General features: G+C 54.4%; 2 long non-coding RNA genes across 3 annotated transcripts; both read right to left on the reverse strand.

Moving 5' to 3' along the window:
• Nucleotides 1-15,064: 15,064 nt before the first annotated feature.
• Nucleotides 15,065-18,417, reverse strand: LOC135576466 (uncharacterized). The gene is made up of 4 exons (XR_010468206.1): nucleotides 18,132-18,417; nucleotides 17,995-18,046; nucleotides 17,827-17,904; nucleotides 15,065-17,737 (listed from the first exon to the last, which is right to left on the reverse strand). It is a non-coding gene; the product is annotated as an uncharacterized LOC135576466 (long non-coding RNA).
• A 414-nt stretch (nucleotides 18,418-18,831) lies between these two features.
• On the reverse strand, nucleotides 18,832-20,740 carry LOC135576462 (uncharacterized). 2 transcript variants are annotated; one of them, XR_010468203.1, is made up of 5 exons: nucleotides 20,333-20,740; nucleotides 20,196-20,247; nucleotides 19,780-20,104; nucleotides 19,617-19,694; nucleotides 18,832-19,527 (listed from the first exon to the last, which is right to left on the reverse strand). It is a non-coding gene; the product is annotated as an uncharacterized LOC135576462 (long non-coding RNA). The 2 variants fall into 2 exon arrangements; XR_010468202.1 differs by having other exon boundaries at nucleotides 20,325-20,740.
• Nucleotides 20,741-21,903: the final 1,163 nt, after the last annotated feature.

A 21,903-nucleotide genomic window follows, 5' to 3' on the forward strand; every position in this document is an offset into this window, starting at 1 on the left:
ATCTAATTGAATTTTTTTTTTTCCATTTTCAGGTAAAATAAAAAAACACCCTAGAAAATAAAACATACAACCCCAAACCACAATCATACCAGATCACACAGCTACACCACACCACTCAGATACCAAACCCACCACACACTCACACAGCAACCATTCTCCCAGCTGACACCCTCACCCCACATCCACGTCACCCCTCAGGAACACCGTTCCCAGGAGGCTCTAAAAGCTCCCTGCCTGCCTAAACCCCAATCTCGGCCCAACCCACATCCAAACTTCGGCAATGAACGTCACCTCATGGAGAGTCCGGGAGGAAAAAAAACAACCAAGCCAGGGGAAACAAGAAAATCCCCCAGCTGAAGTTTTTTTATTCTATTTTGAATTTTAAACTTAGCTTTAAGAAAAAACCATTAACCTGCAAAGAAACAAATACAGGACCAAAACGCAATCATTCCACGGCACTCAGCTAACCACACCGCTCATACGCCTACAGACACCACCACACGCTCACACCGCCACGGTGCTCCCAGTGTGCCGGGACCCCGTCTCCTCACGGCCCCTCGGGAACGCCGTTCCCAGAAACCTCCAATATGACCCTGCCTGCCAAAACCCCGGCCCGATGGGCGCCCACGTCCGAACCTTGGCGATGAACGTCGCCTCGCTGAGCGGCCGGGACCGGGGAAAAAAAAACCCAGCCGGGGGAACAGAAAAAAAAATCCCCCGGCTGGGGTTTTTTTATTCTATTTTAAATTTAGCTGAAAAGAAAAAACCATTAACCTGCAAAGAAACAAATACAGGACCAAAACGCAATCATTCCACGGCACTCAGCTAACCACACCGCTCATACACCTACAGACACCGCCGCACGCTCGCACCGCCCCGGTGCTCCCAGTGTGCCGGGACCCCGTCTCCTCGCAGCCCCTCGGGAACGCCGTTCCCGGAAGCCTCCAATATGACCCTGCCTGCCAAAACCCCGGCCCGACGGGCGCCCGCGTCCGAACCTTGGCGATGAACGTCGCCTCGCTGAGCAGCCGGGACCGGGGAAAAAAAAAACCCAGCCGGGGGAACGGAAAAAAAAAATCCCCCAGCTGGGGTTTTTTTATTCTATTTTAAATTTAAAATTTAGCTAAAAAGAAAAAACCATCAACCTGCAAAGAAACAAATACAGGACCAAAACGCAATCATTCCATGGCACTCAGCTAAACACACCGCTCATACACCTACAGACACCGCCGCACGCTCACGCCGCGGCCCTTCTCGCCCTGTGCCGTGACCCCCGTCGCCCCTCGGGAACGCCGTTCCCGGAAGCCTCCAATATGACCCTGCCTGTCAAAACCCCAGCCCGATGGGCGCCCGCGGCCTAACCTTGGCGATGAACGTCGCCTCGCTGAGCGGCCGGGACCGGGGAAAAAAAAACCCAGCCGGGGGAACGGAAAAAAAAAAAATCCCCCGGCTGGGGTTTTTTTTATTCTATTTTAAATTTAAAATTTAGCTGAGAAGAAAAAATCAATAACCTGCAAAGAAACAAATAGAGGACCAAAACACAAACATTCCTAATCACTCAGCTAAACACACCGCTCATACGCCGACCAACACCGCCGCACGCTCACGCCGCGGCCCTTCTCCCCCTGTGCCGTGGCCCCTCGGGAACGCCGTTCCCGGAAACCTCAATTGTGACCCTGCCTGCCAAAACCCCGGCCCGATGGGCGCCCACGTCCGAACCTTGGCGATGAACGTCGCCTCGCTGAGCGGCCGGGACCGGGGAAAAAAAAACCCAGCCGGGGGAACGGAAAAAAAAATCCCCCGGCTGGGGTTTTTTTATTCTATTTTAAATTTAAAATTTAGCTGAAAAGAAAAAACCTTTAACCTGCAAAGAAACAAATACAGGACCAAAACGCAATCATTCCACGGCACTCAGCTAACCACACCGCTCATACGCCTACAGACACCACCGCACGCTCGCGCCACCCCCGTTCTCCGGGTGTGCCGGGACCCCGTCTCCTCGTGGCCCCTCGGGAACGCCGTTCCCGGAAGCCTCAAATGTGACCCTGCCTGCCAAAACCCCGGCCCGACGGGCGCCCGCGTCCGAACCTTGGCGATGAACGTCGCCTCGCTGAGCGGCCGGGACCAGGGAAAAAAAAACCCAGCCGGGGGAACGGAAAAAAAAATCCCCCGGCTGGGGTTTTTTTATTCTATTTTAAATTAGACATTTACCTGAAATGCAAAAACCATTAACCTGCAATAACAAGTAACTACAACCCCAAAACACAATATTACCACATCACACGACTCTAACGCACCACCCATTCGCCTACTGACACCACCGCACCGTCACACCGCACCCATTCTCTGCCCTTCTCGCCCCGTGCCTTCGCCCCGTCTCCGCATCGCCCCTCAGAAACGCCGTTCCCGGCGTCCTCTAAACTCGCCCCGCCCGGCGAAACCCCGCTCCCGGCCGGACCTCAGTCCGCACGTTGGCGACGAACGTCGCCTCTCGGAGCCGCCGGGAATGGGAGAAAAAAAACCCGGACGGGGCGGGGGGGATAAAACCCCCCAGCTAGGACTCTCTTATTCTTTACCTTCGGAATTTACCTGAAAAGGGAAAAAAATTTGAACCTCCGAGGACAAATAACCAAAACCCCGAGCCACGTTCGCTCGAGGTTTCACGCCACCCGAACGTGCTGCGCGTCATCCACCGCACCGACCCTTTTAAGTACGTGTCTCAAGCTAATTGTCGAAAGGGGAAAACAGTTTGGACTTAATTCCCTTGCCGTCCTTCGTACAGTTCTTGACCACGGTGACCTATTCCACCGTGGCTTCCCAATCGTGGCAGTTACCACAAGTCGGTTCCTCTGACGATCCGGAACCCAAACTCGCCCCGCGTCTCCGTCGCTAAGCGCCGACTAAGCGCCGACGACGCCCACGACCCCGCCGACGTCACTTCGTCTCGGGTAACCGACTCGGGGCGTGGCCGACCGAGAGCGGCGTCGGATCGCTCGCGCCGTGACGTCGTGCGATGCTATGGCGAGGGATGCTATCGCTTGCTAAGTGGACAAAATAGGACGATCAAAATCGGCTGGAACTTGATTCAGAGTAATTTCTACATGGACAGGAGATGCCAAAGGCTAGAGGGAGGCCTTTCCGTTGAGTCGTGAGATTCAGAACGGACCCCCTCGCTTTCTAAACTCCTCTCCGGACGGAAGACTGGGTGCGGCTGGATCCGAACGTAGCACCGCGCTGGATCTACGGTTTGGCTCCCAGACTCACGGAGGATAGGGAAAACACCTAAAATATTACATTTACATAAGGCCAAAGGATTGCGTGTTAACAACTCATTCCTTATATCACTCAGCCTGATTTTCAGAATCGCATCGCTCTACACCTCGACATCCCTACCTCCCTTCCGTGGACGTGGGGACGGGTGGGTTGATGAGGCAAAAACCGTGAAAATAAATAACCGAACAGAACGGTACGGCGGGAAGGCTGACCGGAGCTGCTGCTGCTGCTGCTAAAGTCCCAGCCAAGCATAGAAATCCCTGGGTATTTGTACCCTTACAAACTATTCACCCACCCCTCTACATTGTGATTCAGTCCAGTAGCAATAGCCAAGTCTGGTCTTCTTGCTTCTCGGTAGATCCTCTGCGCTGATCTCAGACCAGACTTGGCTCCTCGCAGCCGTAGATTTTGTTTACGATTCGTAGGAGCTTCCTGCCAGCCTCAAATGTGGCATTTTCACTGAAATAAACCTAGTTCTTCACTAAAGTGTAAAGCGGGCCTTATCTCACAGGTGTTGATCAGAGTCTGTAGCTGCTTTTGTTACCATCAAAAAAAGGCTATAACTGAGTGTTACATAGCCTAACAAAATGCCTTTTTACAAGTAAGTGACTCGTATTGACAACGTGATCACCTGCAAAGAAAAAAAAAATTAATTAAAACAATTAGTCTCTGAAAAACCAGCAGACCACAGAAAACGCTAGTCAACAATGTCCTTAGTAACAACAGCAAAACACCACTAAAAGGACTATTGACTCCCCTGCCCACAGCTACTCCATCCCACCTTACTGCACGACCTCTGCCTACGCAATTGAACACGTCAGCATATTAACCGTGGACTCCTAGACCTCGGACCACCCGCCCCCGACTGCACGCGTCCGGGCAGAGCAGCTCCGAGCCAAATGCGCACCCGCTCAGGCAGACTCTCCACAGAACATTATAGACGACACGATGGCAACTCCACCAACAAGACCCGACGATGACAACGACTCCAAACCAGACACACATCGATCAAAAGAACCTGCAGGGAGGCAGTGGTGTACTATGAGCCTCCACTACAACCCCAGAAAACAAAGGAGCCGAAAGTCAGGGCCCCTTACGAGACGGCGGCACTGGCGCAAAACACACAGAGACGGCGGCACTGGCGCAAAACACACAGAGACGGCGGCACTGGCGCAAAACACACAGAGACGGCGGCACTGGCGCAAAACACACAGAGACGGCGGCACTGGCGCAAAACACACAGAGACGGCGGCACTGGCGCAAAACACACAGAGACGGCGGCACGGGCGCAAAACACACAGAGACGGCGGCACTGGCGCAAAACACACAGAGACGGCGGCACTGGCGCAAAACACACAGAGACGGCGGCACTGGCGCAAAACACACAGAGACGGCGGCACTGGCGCAAAACACACAGAGACGGCGGCACTGGCGCAAAACACACAGAGACGGCGGCACTGGCGCAAAACACACAGAGACGGCGGCACTGGCGCAAACGCTTCGAGATGCTGGGAAGAAGTGCCAGTCCCCAAGACTGGATGGGTAGAAAGCAGAGCTGCAAACACAGCCCTCAACGACGCCATAACACACAACTGACCAGAAACATCCAAAACGCAAGGACCTGCCACGCTTTCAACTGCTGATACGACAGAACCGGCACCCAATTGGCGCTACGCCAATCGGCACCGGTGTTGCAGATCCCGAAATGGCACCCGAGTAAACTTTTGTGTCCCTCGAACGCGATGAGACCCCAGGATCGTCGCACAGGCGCAAGGCAGGCTTCCCGAACTACACAGCGACGCAGACGTTGGCTGGAGCTGCCCTGCCCGGCGCACGCTGGCATCGCGCTGTGAAATTCCCTGGACCCTTCACCTGCCCAAGGGAGACTGTTCCCGGAGAACCCTTGCCCCAAACTGAACTTAACCCCCCTCCCTGCAGTTTTCAGCCCCTTCCCAGGCCCCCAGCCTCCACTTAGCTTTCAGAGGGCCAAGAAACTGAATCCGTCTTCAACAGAAGAAAACGCCACGTGCGCTGACAGGGATATTCCAGCATCACCGGGTTCCTCCTCAACATCTACAGCAACACAAGAAAACACACGCTCGCTGAGCTGAGCGAGCGCACAGTATAAAGGCACGAGGCACATCTTCCCTTTGACACCACGCACCGCCCCACCTGCTTACTGGACGGCCCTTGCCCTTAGCGGAGCTAAACCCCCCGTCCCTGCGACTCCCGGCCCCTTCCCAGCCCCCGTGCCTCCACTTAGCTTTCAGAGGGCCGAGGGACCGAACCCATCTTCGACGGAAGAAAACGCCACGCGCGCTAACGGGGATCTTCCTGCGTCGCCGGGTTCCTCTTCAACATCTACAGGAACACGAGAAAGCACACGCTCGCTAAGCCTTGCCGGCACACGGTGCCGTGGGGTAGACTCCGACCCCTTCCGCGACACCCGCCTCCCGCTTAGTTCCACGGCGTTCCGTGCCGCGGGCGCGGTCACAAACCCTCATCGCTGGTGACGCCTCAGACGGCGAGAAGCAAAAGAACTGCAGCTCTTTGAACGAATCCCTGGCCCCACGCTCCTGCTCGCCCCTACCACAGCTCCGTGCTCACCTTGCCAGAGGAGCTGCGCTGCCGCTACCCAGCTTTCCACTTTGCTTCACTCCTAGAAAAGAGAGAAACGACCAAACTCAGCTAGAGCCACACGGCACAGCTTCCTGCTCCCACCACGCACCGACCCGCTTGCTTACGGCGCTCGGCTCGCCTCCTCCGTCGCTCGTTCGTGCTGAGTTGTCCCTCTGCATCTGAAATCAAGGTATTCAACAAGTTACCCAGGAGCTCATCAACAGCTTGACCGTTCCACAGGTCTGCTTTCTATTAAGGAATCCCACAAGAAGGTCTAATTGAGTCCCAAAGACCACTGGGGAACGGACTGTCCGCTCCCCTGCCCACGGCTACTCCGTCCCAGATGACCGCACAACCTCTGCCTACGCAGGATAACATGTCCACAGATCAATCGTGGACTCCTAAACTCAGTCCGCCCGCTCCTGACTCTACACCTCCGGGCAGAGCAGCTCCGAGCCAAACGCGCACGTGCTTACACAGATGCTCCATGCAACATTATAGATGACCCGACAGCAATAACACCAAAAATGCTCCGCAACAAAAATGACTCCGAACCAGAGACGGCAACGATAAAAATAACCTGCGGGGAGGCAGTGGTGAGGCGAGGAGCCTCTACTGCAACCCCAGAAAAATGAGAGCCGAACGTTACGGCCTCTTATGAGACGGCGGCACTGGCGCAAACACACAGAGGCGGCGGCACTGGCGCAAACACACAGAGGCGGCGGCACTGGCGCAAACACACAGAGGCGGCGGCACTGGCGCAAACACACAGAGGCGGCGGCACTGGCGCAAACACACAGAGGCGGCGGCACTGGCGCAAACACACAGAGGCGGCGGCACTGGCGCAAACACACAGAGGCGGCGGCACTGGCGCAAACACACAGAGACGGCGGCACTGGCGCAAACACACAGAGACGGCGGCACTGGCGCAAACACACAGAGACGGCGGCACTGGCGCAAACACACAGAGACGGCGGCACTGGCGCAAACACACAGAGACGGCGGCACTGGCGCAAACACACAGAGACGGCGGCACTGGCGCAAACACACAGAGACGGCGGCACTGGCGCAAACACACAGAGACGGCGGCACTGGCGCAAACACACAGAGACGGCGGCACTGGCGCAAACGCTTCGAGATGCTGGGAAAAAGTGCCAGTCCCCAAGACTGGATGGGTAGAAAGCAGAGCTGCCAACGCAGCCCTCAACGACGCCATAACACACAACTGACCAGAAACATCCAAAACGCAAGGACCTGCCACGCTTTCAACTGCTGATACGACAGAACCGGCACCCAATTGGCGCTACGCCAATCGGCACCGGTGTTGCAGATCCCGAAATGGCACCCGAGTAAACTTTTGTGTCCCTCAAACGCGATGAGACCCCAGGATCGTCACACAGGCGCAAGGCAGGCTTCCCGAACTACACAGCGACGCAGACGTTGGCTGGAGCTGCCCTGCCCGGCGCACGCTGGCATCGCGCTGTGAAATTCCCTGGACCCTTCACCTGCCCAAGGGAGACTGTTCCCGGAGAACCCTTGCCCCAAACTGAACTTAACCCCCCTCCCTGCAGTTTTCAGCCCCTTCCCAGGCCCCCAGCCTCCACTTAGCTTTCAGAGGGCCAAGAAACTGAATCCGTCTTCAACAGAAGAAAACGCCACGTGCGCTGACAGGGATATTCCAGCATCACCGGGTTCCTCCTCAACATCTACAGCAACACAAGAAAACACACGCTCGCTAAGCTGAGCGAGCGCACAGTATAAAGGCACGAGGCACATCTTCCCTTTGACACCACGCACCGCCCCACCTGCTTACTGGACGGCCCTTGCCCTTAGCGGAGCTAAACCCCCCGTCCCTGCGACTCCCGGCCCCTTCCCAGCCCCCATGCCTCCACTTAGCTTTCAGAGGGCCGAGGGACCGAACCCATCTTCGACGGAAGAAAACGCCACGCGCGCTAACGGGGATCTTCCTGCGTCGCCGGGTTCCTCTTCAACATCTACAGGAACACGAGAAAGCACACGCTCGCTAAGCCTTGCCGGCACACGGTGCCGTGGGGTAGACTCCGACCCCTTCCGCGACACCCGCCTCCCGCTTAGTTCCACGGCGTTCCGTGCCGCGGGCGCGGTCACAAACCCTCATCGCTGGTGACGCCTCAGACGGCGAGAAGCAAAAGAACTGTAGCTCTTTGAACGAATCCCTGGCCCCACGCTCCTGCTCGCCCCTACCACGGCTCCGTGCTCACCTTGCCAGAGGAGCTGCGCTGCCGATACCCAGCTTTCCACTTTGCTTCACTCCTAGAAAAGAGAGAAACGACCAAACTCAGCTAGAGCCACACGGCACAGCTTCCTGCTCCCACCACGCACCGACCCGCTTGCTTACGGCGCTCGGCTCGCCTCCTCCGTCGCTCCTTCGTGCCGAGTTGTCCCTCTGCATCTGAAATCAAGGTATTCAACAAGTTACCCAGGAGCTCATCAACAGCTTGACCATTCCACAAGTCTGCTTTCTATTCAGGAATCCCACAAGAAGGTCTAATTGAGTCCCAAAGACCACTGGGGAACGGACTGCCCGCTCCCCTGCCCACGGCTACTCCGTCCCAGATGACCGCACAACCTCTGCCTACGCAGGATAACATGTCCACAGATCAATCGTGGACTCCTAAACTCAGTCCGCCCGCTCCTGACTCTACACCTCCGGGCAGAGCAGCTCCGAGCCAAACGCGCACGTGCTTAGACAGATGCTCCACGCAACATTATAGACGACCCGACAGCAATAACACCAAAAATGCTCCGCAACAAAAATGACTCCGAACCAGAGACGGCAACGATAAAAATAACCTGCGGGGAGGCAGTGGTGAGGCGAGGAGCCTCTACTGCAACCCCAGAAAAATAAGAGCCCAGCGTCACGGCCCCTTATGAGACGGCGGCACTGGCGCAAACACACAGAGACTGCGCAAATACGAGAAGCTGCTACGAGACTTAGAACCTTCAAGATGCTGGGAAGAAGTGCCAGTCCCTTAGACTGGGTGGCTAGATATTAGAGCTGCTGTTGCAGCCCAGAACTACACCATAAAACACAACTGACCAAAAGCGTTCAAGATGCAAGAACCGTGTACCCCTTTGACTGCTGATTCAAGAAAACCAGCAGCCGATTGTCGCTACGTCGATCGGCACCGGCTTTCCGGACCCCGGGATGGCGCTTGAAATGACTTTCGTGCCCCTGGAGCACAACGATACCCCGAGATCGTCTGACAGGCACGAAGCGGGCTTCCCGAACTACACCACAACAGACGCGGGCTGGAGCGGCCCTGCCCGGCACGCGCCGGCGTGGCACTATAAAGTTCCCTGACCCCATTTCTCTGCCCAAAGGGGACTGCTCCTGGACTGCCCTTTTCTGCCTCAGAACTTAAAACCCTCCCTGCAATTCCCAGCCCCTTCCCAGCCCTCGTGCCTCCACTTAACTTTTAGAGGGGCGAGGGACCGAATCCATCTTCAACAGAGGAAAACACGACGTGGGCTGTGATCTTCCTGCAGCTGTCACTTCCTCCATCATCACCTACAATAAGGAAAACAAGGACATGCGTACGATTAGGCACCCAAATAACATTTATCGGTACTAGCCTACAAGTCATTGCTCACCTTGGCTGAATTCCAGGAGGTACGTTTGAATGATCTACCGGGGACCGCTGCAAAGGTTCTGGAGACAAGACACTCTTCTAGGAGAAGAGATTATATTAACAGCTATTAATACAGCAATACAAACCGAAAAACAACACTCCATCTTCATCCTAGTCAGGAATTATTGGAAAATGCAAAACACCTGGAACTGAATCAACAAATGAAACATAATGACAAACAAACTTTCTACTACAGCTGCTACTGAACCTTTCCTGCGCCCGAAGCTCTCACCTCAAAGGGACTCCTCCGCTTCTCCTGAGACGGCTGCCCACGTAGCTTAAACGGCTCAAAAGCTGCCGACTGCCGAAGGAGCGACAGAGAACCGGCACCGAAGGGGTCCTGGAGCAGAATGAGCTCCCTACCTGGGGACTGGGGCTCAAATACCCTGAGCCCCGCCCACCCCTTCCCACAACCCCCTAGGAAAGGGGAGGGATCAGTCACCCCAGACCCCACCCATGACCCTTATCAAATCACCTGGAATCTCACTAGAAATGACAGCACCTGCACTTTATTACTGCTCTTGCATCTACAATGAGACTCAGTATGGAGGTCAACTTACATTTTCTAGGGAGCAGACAAATAATAAGATACAATAACCGATGCTCCATCTTCATAGTGTTCAGGAATTATCGGAAAATGCAAAGCACCTGGAACTGAATCAACAAATGAAACATAATGACAAACAAACTTTCTACTACAGCTGCTACTGAACCTTTCCTGCGCCCGAAGCTCTCACCTCAAAGGGACTCCTCCGCTTGTCCTAAGACGGCTGCCCACGTAGCTTAAACGGCTCAAAAGCTGCCGACCGCCGAAGGAGCGACAGAGAACCGGCACCGAAGGGGTCCTGGAGCGGAATGAGCTCCCTACCTGGGGACTGGGGCTCAAATACCCTGAGCCCCGCCCACCCCTTCCCACAACCCCCTGGGAAAGGGGAGGGATCAGTCACCCCAGACCCCACCCATGACCCTTATCAAATCACCTGGAATCTCACTAGAAATGACAGCACCTGCACTTTATTACTGCTATTGCACTTGCAATGTGACTAAATACAGATTTCAACCTAGATTTCCTAGGGAATAGATAGAAATAATTATATTACTAATAAAATTGTGTATTGATATTCCCTATAAAAGGGGTCAGAGGTAAGGGTCAAATGTCAGAGGTCAGCACTGAAGGGTCTGAGGTCAAGAGTCATATGTCAAGGGTCATAGCTGAAAGGGCACATGTAGATGGTCAGGGGATCAGACTCAAAATGCAGTGGTCAAAGGTCTAGTGTCAAAGGTCCAGGGTCTGAGGTGGAAGGTCATGGGATCAAAGGACCACAAATGTCAAAGGTCACCAGAGGTCAAAAGGTCACCTGACGTCAAAGGGTCACTCGAGGCCAAAAGGTCATCTGAGGTCAAAAGGTCACTAAAGGCCAAAAGGTCAGAGGGGTCCCCCACTGTATCCTTGGCTCCCGAAAACCAGGGTCCCCATGACATCCTTTGGGTGTCCCCTAGCCCCTATAGACTCTGCCCCCAGCCCCCCCGAGCCCTCGCTTTCAACACCAGGGATGGGGCTGTGTCCCCAAACAGCACCCCAGCCCTGTCCCCCAGAGAGCAGCGACAGCAGTAAAATCCATTACTTTAACGAACTGGGGGGCAAGGGGTGAGCCCCCTGCGAGGGCGAAAAATCATGGACTCCACACAAACCCATATGAATTCACACAAAGCCATTTATTACAGAAATAAGCCTCCTGATATATGCGGTTATGTCTTGATCACGTGTCCACGCTCCGAGCGTGCGTTAGCTGATTGGATATTGTCTATGTTCGACAGCTGTCCACGCGCCCGAGTCTCGCTGTTGATAGGTCTGTTGATTTACGTCGTGTTTTCGGCTTTCTGAGATGGCCTTGAAATTCCTGGGGGCCTGGCTAGTTCAGTAACAAATCTCCGTCTAATAGAAACCCATCCACACACTGACTTCAAGAAAATCCCTCGAATCTCTCACGATGCCCCCATTTTGTCTTTGAACCGGCCGGGCCTTGTTTACAACGCGCTGATTCATCTTTGAAATAAGCCGTACTTATGTCATTAATCACATGTTGTATGCTGCAGCATAACTGCATTATATGTAATTGTAATTAATAAGATCAAACAGCTACCCAGCTATTTCCAAGCTTTTAAACCATTTGTCAAACCCTAATTCTACTAGGACCATCTTATTAACGTACTGTTTCAGTTTGTCTGAAGTACTATACATAGATTCTGAAGGATCGGACAACTTAATATGACGCATTCTCTCAAATTCTTCACAACCGTGACCTAGTGACAAAAGAAAAGAAAAGATCTACAGGGAATCGGGCGGCGTGGGAAACGCGGCATCTGTGGAAGAAAAAGTAACAGTGAAAAGTATTCTGCGGCTGGCTGCACGAACAGGAAGATTTTTGGAAAAAGAAGCGGTGGGGCGTCTTTTACTATTGGCCCAGCGGAAGGGGAGTGTCCGATCGACGGACGGATTTTTTCTCCCGGTACGTTGGAGGAGATAGGGACTGAACTGTGGGAAGCGGTCACGAGGGGGAGCCGCGAGGCCCGCGACCTCGCCGGACCCTGGCGGCGGGGGGTCAGGCGGCCGATGGAGGATGTCTCGGGGGAGCCGGAAGCGTGTGCCGTCCCCTCGGAGCCGCCTGCCGCGAGCTGCCCCTGCTCTGAGAACTCCGAAAAATCGATACCCCTGGTATGTCCCGTATCACATTTGGAGTTCTGGAGCAGAGAGCAAATTAGACCCGCTGCACCCTTTGAGCCATCGCCTGCCTACGAAGATGAACGGCAGCAACCGACAAGTTTCGACGAGCCAGGACGAGTTAATCCAGCTGACGGGCCTTTGCCGGAGGACCCGATGGAGCGCCGGGACGGAGCGCCGCAGATTCGCCCTGACTTCCGGGAGGAGAGCCGTGTGCGGAGCCTGAGTGACTTACTGAGATGGCAGGAGAGCAGATGCAGGAAGTTTTAAAAGCTACGAAACCATTAGATGGCAGTAATGGCAAAACTTCGTGGTTAATAGCATGTAAAAAGGCATCATACGCAATTAGGGATGGGTTAGAGGCGATTGGCAGGGAATGTGAAAAACGGGGAAAAAGGGAACTGGAGGGGCGGAATTGCACCTCGCTCCTGAGGAGCTCCGTATTAAAAAGGAGCAAATACATAAATGGGCTAGACAATGTGCAGAGGATGGGATGTGGTCTGTGCTTCTGTAAGAGAAGCGGATGAATACTTGAGAGCGCGATATGGAAAAGGGCTGGAGACTGGGTCAGCAGATCTGTTTACAAATATGCGACGACTTACTGATCTGCAGGGAAAGACAAGGGAATTGTGTAGGAGTGATAGTAATGATAATTTGGGTGCTGCCCCTATGCATCAGGGTAGAGATACTCCTCGAGATGACTCTCGTAATGCAGGGCAACGCTCACAATGGGCAGTCAGGGATGCGACCGTTGAAGGGACTATGTTACCTGGCGGTATTACATCGATGCCAGCGCACGTAAATAACAGAGGACAAAGACAGTGGTCGCCCTTTGATTGGAAAACGGTTAAGCGATCGCAAACTGCGGTTATGCGATATGGTATGGATAACAGGCATGTGATGCAGCTAGTGGATTCATTTTTCAAGGGGTGAATACAAACTCCAACAGATATTAAGGCATTGATAGAGTTATTGCTTCCCCAGTGGGGTATTTGCTGATCTTGGACAAGAGGCAGGGGAAGGTGGAATTGGCAGTATTAGAAAATGTTCCTTTACCAGCTGATGATCCATTGCAAGTAGCTAGCATGGACCGATCACCGGATCGTGGCGATATGCGGATGGTGCCGCTGGGGTGGCGCTTCCTCCGAGGATTTTGCGGCGAGGGCTTGCTGTGATGGCAGTGAAGGAATTACCAAACATAGGTAACCCTGTACCACCCTATTCTACAATAAAGCAGGATCCTGGGGAGCCATATATAAGTTTGTGGACCGTTTAAAAGAAGCTATAGATGCTTCTCCTAACCTGACTCCAGAGGCAAAAGCTGCGGTGGGGAAAGATTTGACCATGACAAATGCAAACACTCAATACCGACAGATATTAGCCGGCTTGGAAAAAACAGCTTCTCAGGCAGAGATGGTGGAAGCTTGTACACGGGTACCAATTATGCAACGGGAGGTAGAAAAGGCAAAAATACACGCTCGAGCCGACGCTGAGGGTTCGGCTGCAGCGTTTTTAGCCAGCAATGAAAGGCCGAAGCCCTTCTTGTGACGGCCTAGCGTGTTTTACTTGCGTACAGACGGGACACGTTAAAAGAAACTGCCCTCGATACACTTAGCAGCATCACAAAAATGGCATAACTGCTCAATTAATCTGGTAGCAGATTCTCTTTATGTTGTGGGAGTTACACAAAGACTACGTAGAGCGCTTTTGAGGCGAGTTTCCAATGCCTTCTTTTTTGAAGCATTGTTAGATTTGTGGAATGTGTTAGATTATAGGACACTGCCAGTGTTTATAATGCATATAAAAAGCCACTCTAACCTACCAGGTGGTCTAGTTGAGGGAAACAACGTTATAGACAAATTAGAGCAGTGACAGAAGTATCTCCTTTTGAACAAGCCAGACAGGCTCACGAGTACTTCCGTCTATCCTCAGCATGGCTCCAAAAGCGGTTTGCGCTGACCGAGGAACAAGCTCCATCTGTTGTTACAGCTTGTCCCGATTGTGCCCGCATAATGCCTTTGCGACAAAAAGGAGTAAATCCTCGGGGCTTGCAGCCAGGCCAGTTACGGCAAACTGATATTACTGCATTTGCACCGTTTGGCCGACAAAAGTACATTAGTGCGATCGTAGATACCTGTTCAGGACTGCTGCGGGAGTCCTCAGCAAATGCAAAAGCGGTAAAGCGTTATTTATTACGAGCTTTTGCTGTCACGGGTGTTCCTACACAGATCAAAACAGATAATGGTCTCCCATATCGTTCTGACACACTTGCAACCTTCCTCGTCCGGTGGAATGTACAACACCTGTTTGGTGTCCCTTATAGTTCTATTGTCCGGGCAATTATCGAGCGTGCACAGGGCACCCTGAAAAGTCTTTCATGTGTTTTGAAAAAACAAGGGGGAAGTGGTCTCAGTCCAGAAGAGGTTTTGATAAAGGGACTGCATGTGCTGAACTGGCTTAATCCTAAAAGTGAGACTAAAATGGAACCTGTTCTTATGCACCATATAAAAAATGTCAAAGACTTTCCCAAGAATGTACTTAAGGTTATAGTGTGTTTAATCTGACAACGCAACAATGGGAAGGTCCTACATGATTAATAACCTGGGGAAGGGGATATGCTTGTGTTTCTACAGGTAACCATAAACATTTGTGGATCTCAACGAAGTGGGTGAGACCTTCCCTAGCGAACAAATAAGAAGCCTGTTACAATTATGACAACCCTTAACCTCAAAGGTGTTGTGCGGCAATGTGAAATGAATGACAGACGATCGCTGCGGGGGTCCAATTATGAATTTACTAGAAGCGCGTGGTGGTATACAAATTACAGCAATCAGTGACTTGGCAAAAGTATGTTATAATAGCACAAAACTTATCAATACATTGTCAGCATAAACCCTTCTAAAAGCAGTGGATTGGCAACAATTAGTAACTGTAATGCGAAACTTAACAAGACTTTAGCAGCAGAACTTGAACATATAAATACCATTGTAAGGAAAAGGGAGAGAGAGAGAGAAGAGGAAAACTAAGATATCAGAAAAAGAAAGGCAGAGAGAGAGAGACAAAGAGTAAGATATCTCCACTCCACAGGCACGTCGGTCCTGTGACGACCTCTGGAGTGGGGGACGCGTTGAAGATTTACATGCTGGTGACCTGTATCGTACGTGAGGTTGTTTAATAAGCCGGTTCATTTACATGCAAGATAGTAGAAGGCGGTTCATCTCCTCCCTCTGCTCGCTCTTCCTGCTAATTAGGAAGACTCTTCTGGAAATGGCTCTGGGGTCTTCAAACTAGGAGAAGTTCACGGTACTCAGCAGAAGCGAGATGTCTTGCCCATCAGGGGTAGCTGTTGGTTCGTGGTCTCTTCTGGTAGTTGGCTGTTCGACAGATGGTTCATCTCTATCATCCCAATTAGGCCGTGAAACCTTTCACGGCAACACTGTCAATTGTCCTTATCTTCCAAGGCGTCTGCCTTCATAGCCATAAAACTTTGGGAAAGATAAGATGAGGTGTCATCTCTCTCTTCCTCCCCACATAACAAAAACCAGATGTTTAAGGCATAACAAGGTCTTAGTTCTGCTAAGCATGGGGGGCAGTGCTTCAAGATTGTCACACCACTTTGTAAAACAGAGCAGCGATTAATTTCGTGTTATGGGCCATGGTCACAGCTATATTTTAATTTCAAACAACACATACAACCAAACTCTTCATAAGATAGAAGATTTGCAGAACATGAAAATAACAGAAGATGTTGGGTTTTCTGAGTTGGATACCCTGTTTGGTTACAAGGAATATTGAAAATGGAACTGTTCTTGTTAATTGTAATTATATTAGCCTTAATGTTCTTAATCTGTATCATGCTTTGAAGACAGTGTGAAATACAGGGTATTTTTTATTTAATAAAATATTAACGAGGGGGAGATAGCGAGGCAGAGTCCCCCCGCCCCTGCCCCGGGGGGATGGGGTTGTCGCCAGCCTGGCTGAGAGGTGAAGCCAGAGACAAAAGAAACAAAAGAAGCCCCATAAGAAGGTAACAGTGAACGAGCAAGCGCCAGACACAGGTGTGCAGAGCACATGGACAGTGCATGCAGCCTATCACATTATTGTGTAGCATGTGATACAACCAATCACATTGTTGCAAGGCACGTGGAGAGGGCAGCTTTGTATAAAGTCCGACAATAAAGTGAACTCGGTAAACATCACATTGATGTCTCAGGTCCCATCTCTCACATGGAAAAGTGACAATACAGTCCAATAGCAATAGCTGACTCTGGGTTCTTCTTGATTCTCAGAGGATCCTTTGTACTGACCTCAGACAGGTAGTTGATTTGTGCAGCTTTACATACTATTTACAGTCATATTAACAATGTGGTCACCTAAAAAAAAAAAAAGAAAAGTTAGAATACTCTGAAAAAACATCACACTACAGAAAACATTAGTTAACAACAGTCTTGAGTATGAACTGTAAAACACCAGTACAGGGAATGTCCACCCTCCTACCCATCGCAACTCCGTGCCAGATGATCGTACAAACTTTGCCTACGCATTTTAATATGTCAACAAGTGAACGGTGGACACCTAGAGCTCAGTCCACCCACCCCGACTCTACAACTCTGGGCACAACAGCTCCCACCCAACATGCACATATGCACACCAAGACTCCACAGAACGTGATAGACCACATGACTGAAACAGCACCAAAAATGTTCAACGACTCCAGGAAGAGACATGGCATTGATCAAAACAACCTGCAGGGAGGCAGTGGGAAGGCAAGGAGCCCCTGCTGCAACACCAGAATAAAAAGGAACAGAACTCCACGGTCCCTTATGAAATGGCACTACCACAACAAACAGAGAGAGCAACACCAGCACAAAAAGCTGCGGCAAACGCTAAAAACTTCAAGATGCTGGGAAGAAGTGCCAGTCCCTTAGACTGAATGGGTAGAGAGCACGGCTGCTGGCACAGCCCAGGACAACGCCGCAAACAGCCCTGAACAGAAGCGGCCGAAAGGCAAGAACCCGCCTCGCTTTCGGCTGCCGACACCAGAAAACCGGCGCGCAATCGGCACCGGCGTTCCAGATGCCGGGATGGCACCCGAGAGGCCTTCCGTGCCCACGGAACGCAACGAGACCCCAGGATCGGCTGACGGGCGCAAGACAGGCTTCCGGAACTACATCACAACGCAGACGCAGGCTGGAGCTGCCCTGCCCGGCACACGCTGGCATCGCACGGTAAAGGTCCCGGGCCCTTGACCCGCGCCAAGGGCACGGTTCCTGGACGGCCCTTGCCCTTAGCAGAGCTAAACCCCCCGTCCCTGCGATTCCCAGCCCCTTCCCAGCCCTCGCGCCTCCACTTAGCTTTCAGAGGGCCGAGGGACCGAACCCATCTTCAGCAGAGGAAAACGCCACGTGTGCCAACGGCCGTCTTCCCGCGTCGCCGGGTTCCTCTTCAACGCCTGCAGGAGCACGAGAAAGCACGCGCTCGCTAAGCCACGCCGGCACACGGCGCCGCGGGGCAAACGCCGACCCCGTCCGCGACACCCACCTCCTGCTGAGTTCCAGGGCGGTCCGGTCGGCGTGTCGTGGCGCGGGCGCGGTCACAAACCCTCAACGCTGGTGATGCCTAAGACGGCGAGAAACAAAGAACTATAGCTCTTTGAACGAAACCCTGGCCCCACGCTCCTCCTCGCCCCTACCACGGCTCCGTGCTCACCTTGCCAGAGGAGCTGCGCTGCCGATATCCAGCTTTCCACTTTGCTTCACTCCTAGAAAAGAGAGAAACGACCAAACTCAGCTAGAGCCACACGGCACAGCTTCCTGCTCCCACCACGCACCGACCCGCTTGCTTACGGCGCTCGGCTCGCCTCCTCCGTCGCTCGTTCGTGCTGAGTTGTCCCTCTGCATCTGAAACCAAGGTATTCAACAAGTTACTCAGGAGCTCATCAACAACTTGACCATTCCACAGGTCTGCTTTCTATTCAGGAATCCCACAAGAAGGTCTAATTGAGTCCCAAAGACCACTGGGGAACGGACTGTCCGCTCCCCTGCCCACGGCTACTCCGTCCCAGATGACTGCACAGCCTCTGCCTACGCAGGATAACGTGTCCACAGATCAATCGTGGACTCCTAAACTCAGTCCGCCCGCTCCTGACTCTACACCTCCGGGCAGAGCAGCTCCGAGCCAAACGCGCACGTGCTTAGACAGATGCTCCACACAACATTATAGATGACCCGGCAGCAATAACACCAAAAATGCTCCACAACAAAAATGACTCCGAACCAGAGACGGCAACGATATAAATAACCTGCGGGGAGGCAGTGGTGAGGCGAGGAGCCTCTACTGCAACCCCAGAAAAATGAGAGCCGAAAGTTACGGCCTCTTATGAGACGGCGGCACTGGCGCAAAACACACAGAGACGGCGGCACTGGCGCAAAACACACAGAGACGGCGGCACTGGCGCAAAACACACAGAGACGGCGGCACTGGCGCAAAACACACAGAGACGGCGGCACTGGCGCAAAACACACAGAGACGGCGGCACTGGCGCAAAACACACAGAGACGGCGGCACTGGCGCAAAACACACAGAGACGGCGGCACTGGCGCAAAACACACAGAGACGGCGGCACTGGCGCAAAACACACAGAGACGGCGCAAATACGAGAAGCTGCTACAAGACCTAAAACCTTCAAGATGCTGGGAAGAAGTGCCAGTCCCTTAGACTGGATGGGTAGAGAGCACAGCTGCCGGCACAGCCCAGGACAACACCACAAACACCCCTGAACAGAAGCGGCCGAAAGGCATGAACCCGCCTCGCTTTCGGCTGCCGACACCAGAAAACCGGCGCCCAACCGGCACTGGCGTTCCAGATGCCGGGATGGCACCTGAGAGGCTTTTCCTGCCCCTGGAACACAACGAGACCCCAGGATCGGCTGACGGGCGCAAGGCAGGCTTCCCGAACTACACCACAACGCAGACACAAGCTGGAGCTGCCCTGCCCGGCACACGCTGGCATCGCACGGTAAAGGTCCCCGGGCCCTTGACCCGCACCAAGGGCACGGTTCCTGGACGGCCCTTGCCCTTAGCAGAGCTAAACCCCCCGTCCCTGCGATTCCCAGCCCCTTCCCAGCCCTCGTGCCTCCACTTAGCTTTCAGAGGGCCGAGGGACCGAACCCATCTTCGGCAGAGGAAAACGCCACGTGCGCCAACGGCCGTCTTCCCGCGTCGCCGGGTTCCTCTTCAGCGCCTGCAGGAGCACGAGAAAGCACGCGCTCGCTAAGCCACGCTGGCACACGGCGCCGCGGGGCAAACGCCGACCCTGTCCGCGACACCCACCTCCTGCTGAGCTCCAGGGCGGTCCGGTCGGCGTGTCGTGCCGCTGGCGTGGTCACAAACCCTCAGCACTGGTGACGCCTAAGACGGCGAGAAGCAAAAAAAACTGTGGCGCCTGGAACGAGTCCCCGGCCCCACGCTCCTCCTTGCCCCTAGCCCGGCTCACCGCAAATGCTCCTCCCAGTCCAGAGGGCCCACAAAGCGCCTGCAAAGCGAGAAGGAAAAGATGAAGCGAGACACCGGGCAATACCGGGCTCCTCAACGCCCACCGCCGCCTCACCTTCTCGGCTGCCGGCCGGCGTGCGGCTTCGCCCCGGCCGGCTCGTCTGCGGCACCCGCAAAACCAGAGGCACGCGCTCGGACGCCTCCCAAAAACACAGCCTGCCCGCAGACGGTCCCAGCTCGCCCTCCCTTACCTGGGCCGCTCGCCCACCCGGCCGCCCTTGCTTTGGACTGCCACGCCGCGGACCGCCGAGACGCTCAGCTGCCGCCTGTAAAACACCACCAAAGGACGCTCGGACCCGCGCCAGCAACACGGGACCTGAAACGAGCTACCGCTTCGGCCCAGCGCTCCGTGCTCACCTGGCCCAAGGAGCTGAGCTGCCGACAGCCCGCTTTCCTCTTCGCTTCGCACCTAGGAAACAGAGAAACGACCGAGCTTAGCTAGAGCCACACGGCACAGCTCCCCTCTGGCACCACCCACCGACCCACCTGCTTACAGCGCACAGCTCGCCTCCTCCGTCGCTCTTCCGTGCCGAGTTGTCCCTCTGCTCCTGAAATCAGGTGATTCTGCAAGTCACCCAGCAGCCCATCAACAGTCTGAGCAGCCCACAGGTCTGCTTTCTGTGGCGCAATAACGTCCCAAGCTCTCGAGGAGGCTCTCAAACGCCTGCGCGGGGACCCTCCGCTCCCCTGCCCACGGCCACTCCATCCCAGATGACCGCACCGCCTCTGCCCACGCAATTCAACGCGTCAGCAGGTTAACCGGGGACCGCCAGAGCTCCGTCCACCCTCCCCTGCCTCTACGCGTCCGGGCAGAGCAGCTCCGAGCCAAACGCGCACCCGGGCCGACAGACGCTCCGCAGAACCTTATAGACCACGCAACAGCCACAGCGCCAAAAAGGCTCCACGACGAACACGACGCTCCGAGACCAGAAGGGCATCGATCCCAATAATCTACGGTGAGGCGAGGAACCTCTCCTACAACCCCAAAAGGAAAAGGAGCCCAACGTCACGGCTCCTGACGAGACGGCGGCAGCGCCACAACCGAGCAGAGACAGCGCAAATAAAGGAGAAGCTGCTGCAACACCTACGAACTTCTTCCCAACATCTTGAAGTTCCAGTCCCTGAGACTGGATGGGTAGAGAGCACAGCTGCCGGCACAGCCCAGGACAACGCCGCAAACAGCCCTGAACAGAAGCGGCCGAAAGGCAAGAACCCGCCACGCTTTCGGCTGCCGACACCAGAAAACCGGCGCCCAATCGGCACCGGCGTTCCAGATGCCGGGATGGCACCCGAGAGGCCTTTCGTGCCCCTGGAACGCAACGAGACCCCAGGAACGGCTGACAGGCGGAAGGCAGGCTTCCCGAACTACACCACAACGCAGACGCAGGCTGGAGCTGCCCTGCCCGGCACACGCTGGCATCGCACGGTAAAGGTCCCCGGGCCCTTGACCCGCGCCAAGGGCGCAGTTCCTGGATGGCCCTTGCCCTTAGCGGAACTAAACCCCCCGTCCCTGCCATTCCCGGCCCCTTCCCAGCCCTCGCGCCTCCACTTAGCTTTCAGAGGGCCGAGGGACCGAACCCATCTTCGGCAGAGGAAAACGCCACGTGCGCCAACGGCCGTCTTCCCGCGTCACCGGGTTCCTCTTCAGCGCCTGCAGAAACACGAGAAAGCATGCGCTCGCTAAGCCGTGCCGGCACACGGCGCCGCGGGGCAAACGCCGACCCCGTCCACGACACCCACCTCCTGCTGAGCTCCAGGGCGGTCCGGTCGGCGTGTCGTGGCGCGGGTGCGGTCACAAACCCGCATCACTTGTGACGCCTAAGACGGCGAGAAACAAAGAACTGTATCTCTTTGAACGAATCCCTGGCCCCACGCTCCTGCTCGCCCCTACCACGGCTTCGTGCTCACCTTGCCAGAGGAGCTGCGCTGCCGCTACCCAGCTTTCCACTTTGCTTCACACCTAGAAAGGAGAGAAACGACCAAACTCAGCTAGAGCCACATGGCACAGCTTCCTGCTCCCACCACGCACCGACCTGCTTGCTTCCGGCGCTCGGCTCTCCTCCCC

The sequence above is a fragment of the Columba livia genome, chromosome 27 (genome assembly GCF_036013475.1).
Source record: "Columba livia isolate bColLiv1 breed racing homer chromosome 27, bColLiv1.pat.W.v2, whole genome shotgun sequence".
Classification (NCBI taxonomy): Eukaryota; Metazoa; Chordata; class Aves; order Columbiformes; family Columbidae; genus Columba; species Columba livia.